The 4,717-nt window shown below is 51.5% G+C and overlaps 1 protein-coding gene across 3 annotated transcripts in view; it reads right to left on the bottom strand.

The window, feature by feature from the left end:
* The window catches only part of Iffo2 (intermediate filament family orphan 2), a 39,718-nt gene extending 35,442 nt beyond the window's left edge, over positions 1 to 4,276 (bottom strand). For all 3 annotated transcript variants that reach the window (XM_004637759.2, XM_023722587.1, XM_023722588.1), the window contains exon 1: positions 4,199 to 4,276. The gene's annotated coding sequence lies outside the window, so the exon portion shown is untranslated. The remainder of the gene's footprint in view (positions 1 to 4,198) is intronic.
* Positions 4,277 to 4,717: the final 441 nt, after the last annotated feature.

Here is a 4,717-nt window from a genome sequence, read left to right as displayed (position 1 = left end):
GCGACTTCCTCCACCACCAGGCTATAGGAGACGTTTTCTTGACAGCCCCTAGTATGCCAGCTTCCTTTTCCAGCCAATGAAGAAAGAAGTTACCCAGACAGTTCAGCCTGGGGGTGGGCGAAGCAGTACTTCCTGTGTCCCCAGTCTGGATCCTTCTTGGCAGAGCAAAGTGGACAGGGTGGCCCAGAACAGAAAAGGGCCACAGCAAACACATCATCATCTCAAGTGGCAAAAAGATCAGCCGTGACCTACACCTCTTCCTCACAGACCTGAAGTATACAGCAAGCTGAACGGATCACCCAGAGCAGTGCTGTCATGTAAAGGGGAAGGACCTGAGGCTCAGAGACAGCTAGCAGTTGGCTGAAAGTCACACAGCACACAGAGGCAGAGCAGGACCTGGAGCCCAGGTCTCTTGCATGCCAACTCAAAGAACTCTCCACCTGTTTAAAGTTCAGACAGATTCACCAGGAACCTCCCTTGCAAACTCAGAACAGGCTATTTTGGTGGCACTGAGTGGTGACATAGTGAATGTTTGTTTTGGTTTCCAAATCAACCACTTGACAACCGTGTGCTCTATACAGTTTCAATGACCACATTTCCCACGTGGTAAAGAGCTACCAGGCTGAGGGGAAAATCAAAGAAGTGGTGAGTGGGGCTGCGGCTGGAGCACCCCGGCCAGGAACTCTGGTCCGCACTGGTGTTCCCAAAGTGTGACTCGTGTGCCACCAGTGGTACAAGAGACGATGTTAGGAGGCACAAGGATGAATTTTAAAATTTAGAATATATCTGGTCAATGAATAAATAAAGTGTGGTCTATCTATACAGCACTCCTTAGCAATGAAAAGGAACATGCTACCTGCTACAGTATAGATGACATCAGAAATACGAGCTCAGGGAGGGATCTTGCCACACAGGGGACACGCAGTGCATAATCCCTCTTACGCTGAAATGTCCAGGAGAGGCAAATCCACAGAAATAGAAAGCAGATCGGTGATTGCCAGTGCTGGGGTGAGGATGAAAACCCTCACCAGACAGGCTTGGAGGATCTTTTGAAGGGGTGCATGTGTTCTAAAACTGCACTGTGGTGATGGCTACACAACTGAGAATTTTCTACACGTCACTGATACACTTAAAAAGTGGGTGGATTTGACGATAGGCAAAGTATGCCTCGGCAAAGCTATGGAATTACATCATATAAGTAGCAGGGAAGGTATACTGAGAAGAGGGCTACAAATCGTGGATGTAGGACCCCCAGACCCCCAGCTTGAAGGATACCAAGATACATGTAACAACATGCTGTGTCCACCCAGAGGCAAGAGAGACTCTCTGGGGCCGTGAGCTCTTGCAGGTGACTGCAGGAAACCCTACAGCCTCTTCCTGTTCTGGCCAGTGACCCTCGGGCATTGGCCCTTTCTTGGGGTCTTCCCTAGACACTCTGGAAGGACTCGAGGCTTTCAGTGGCCAGCAGTCCAGGCCAACACCTTAGTCCCATCCCCCAGACCATGACCTCTCTTCTGGGCAGGGACTGAAGGTTGGCGGGGAGCTCAAACTCGGACAGATGTGCTATCAAAACTGGGAAGACCCTTAAGACGGTGTAGCCAAGTGGGTCTTAAACTTTCTTTATAGTTCATTGTATGTTCACCTCCCTCGAAAATAAGAATCTTACAACAAACCCCAACATAGTATGTAATAAGAATAGACTCTTAGGTGTAAATTTATATCGTAAACTCAAGTATGTATCACTACCATCTTAAACTCGATCAACCTGATTGATGAGGCCCTTCTGATACATTAACACATTGGGGCCGGGGAGATGGCTCAGTAGGATAAGCGCTTGACTGATACATTAACACTGAAGATGGGCGCGATGGGTGACAGTTCCATATGCAGGTTACCTCTACCTCCAGTTTCAGCTGCAGACCATGAAAAAGATCTTGCTAGGAACCAGGCATGGTGGCCCACAACTAACTATAATCCCAGCACTTGGGAGGTTGAGATAGGAGGATCACTGCACATTCGAGACCAGCCTGGGGGCTACAAAAGTGAGCACAAGGCCAGCCTGAATGTTGGGAGACCCTGTCTCCAAAAAACTGAATGGGAATCATTTTAAGCAACTTTCATAGACATCTGGGAGTACTCTTCAGACAAGCAGAGAAAGATTGAGAGATACTTTAATTCAAGACCAACTATGAACAAGTTAGCATGTTAATGAAATCCAATAAGACAACATAAAGAATTTAAACATGAGGAGGGACATTCTTATGACTGTATTGCCATCTAAATGTATTTTAAATAATAATTTTTATGAAACACTGAAGAAGCCCCAAAAGCATCACCGAGGAAGCTTGGAACTCCAAGGAGGAGTTCCACTCTCAGGGATACTCGCTTCGGAAAAATCTAATGTGAAACCTTAGTGAAATTCAGAAAAGGTGGGTCTTTTGAATTCACACACACAAAAAAGGAAGGGTCTTTTTTTTGTGCACACACCCCAGAAAGTGTGCACACACCCCAGAAAGACGCCGGCACTCCACCTGTCGCAGCAGCACGGGCTCATTCCAGGCTGGTGCCAGGCGCTGATATCACACCCCACACCCTAGGTGCAACCTGGGCAGAGAGAGTGTTGCTCAATACCAGTCCACCTCACTCTGACACTGGGTATGGTCCTTCCATCTCCTTAGCAGCAAGGACCAAAAAGCACACACACAGTAAAACAAACACAGCGCAAGCCTTTGGCATGACGACACAGCCAACAGTGACAGACAGGAGGGGCCAGCCCTTCCCTCCCTGGGTTTCACCATTAAAAGCAATTGTCTCTTTCCCAGGATGGCCCCAGGAGGCCGGCCACAAAGGGCGCAGGAGTGCCTCCCTACAAAAGACACCAGGCCATTCTTAAGCGAAGTACTCCAGAGGAGAAGCTCATCCTCTAGAAAGCTGGCCCTAGGTGGAGAGCAGAGCAGCAGCTCCAGGCATTTCTGCTCCCTGTGTGCTGGACAAAGTGTTAGCTAATATCCTCTGGATTATCTTACATCTGGCCAAAAGCATCAAGTTCTCTTACTCTCCTCTTAAGCAACTGTGGGTGGATTTTACTATTCCCATTTATCTGATGGGCCAACAGGCCTGCCAGTGGTTTGACATTCTCTCCAGCAGGAGATGCAGTTAGCACCTTCTTAGTTGCTACTGGGACAAGGGAGGCCCCCACCTAGCTCCCTGGGCAGACTTTAGGGTGAAAAAAAACCAAAACTCTTTTTGGATTAGTGTCATGGCTCCAAACACAGAGTTGACACAGCTCTTGGCCCTAAGGCCCCTCTCCTACCCAGGCCTGAGACACTGCTGACAGACCCTCTTGTCAGAAAGCAGAGCAGACACCAGCATCCTCAGCCAGGCTACAGGCAGGAAGAAGCACAAGTCACTTTCCCAGCCAGGGAATCTGGGCTGGGCAGGAACACACTAACCAATTCAGCCAGAGTCTGTGGCCTGGGTTCATCTATGTTTTCCAGCCCAAGGTTATTTCCTCCAGGGGGTCTCTAGGGCTGACTCCACTGGAGCTTAATAAGTGATAAGACTCGGGGCATGTGTCAAAAGCAGGCATTTTCTAAAGCTCATAGCCAGTCTGTGGTGGTTCTGGCTCTCCAGGCCAGGGAGCTAGACCTCACAGAACTGGTCCAAGGGGAAAGGGACAGATCCATGCATTGTCCCCAACATGATCTTATTTAATTCGAGGAATAAAGAGGCAGTAGGATGCTCAAGACCTTTTTTATTTTTTTTAAACTATTGAAGAAGAAAAGCCTACCTCCTCACATCCTCGGAGTAATACTTAAGTTAAATCCTGAGCTCACCGTGTACTGGACACGCTGCCTTGGGCATGTCACTTTGAATCTCTGCACCTCAGTCTCCTCTTCTGCAAAATGGGATGTGACTGCCTCACACTACATTGTCGTGAAGACTTAATGAAATCATACAGACCACTGGACATTACGTCCTTTAGGAAAGAATGTCCGGACCAGTGACGGCACCACAGTCAGCGCCCGGCCCGTTCTCGGGTCCAGGAACCAGGTCTCCCTAGGCACGTGGAGTGTAGGGTGCTCAGCAAAGCCTGCTTGCACCCCAGCTGCCAGACCCAGCTGCTGGCCGGCCCTCCTTCCTCTGTCAGCTCCCGCACACACACAAGGTGCGGCGGGGGAGGGGAGGCCCCACTCACCTCCGCTTGTACTCGTCGCGCTCGCGCTTCACCTTGGCCAGCACGTTGTAGAGTGCGCGGATCTCAGGCGTGATGGTGTCGATCTGAACGCCTACGCCGTCGGGGTGCACCCACGACACGCCAGGGCCCTGCACAGTCTCCACGCCGCCGCCGCCAGTGCGCCGAACCTGCGTGTAGCTCCAGATGGTGCCGGGCAGGCGACCGTAATGCTGCGGATGTGAGCCGCCGCCGGGGGGCAAGCCGCCCAGGGCCGCGGCGTTGGCGTTGGCGTTCGGGCCGGGCGCCGGGGGCCGCAGCAGTTCTGGCCCGGTCTGCACGGCCTGCTCGCGGGAGAAGGTCTTGTAGCGCAGCCGCCGGTCGCGCTCGCTCTGCTGCTGCTCCAACTGCTTCTCCAGCAGCCGGTTGCGCCGTTCCAGCTCATGCACCTTGGCCAGGAAGCAGCGGAAGCGCACGTTGAGCCCCTTTAGGAGGTGGATGTTGGAGCCCAGGTCGTCTCGCAGCGCCGCGGTCACCGGCGAC

This window comes from Octodon degus, unplaced genomic scaffold (assembly GCF_000260255.1).
Source record: "Octodon degus isolate 3935 unplaced genomic scaffold, OctDeg1.0 scaffold00092, whole genome shotgun sequence".
In the NCBI taxonomy this organism is placed as follows: domain Eukaryota; kingdom Metazoa; phylum Chordata; class Mammalia; order Rodentia; family Octodontidae; genus Octodon; species Octodon degus.
Note: the sequence above shows the minus strand (reverse complement) of the source record. Positions and strands in the feature narration are given on the sequence as shown.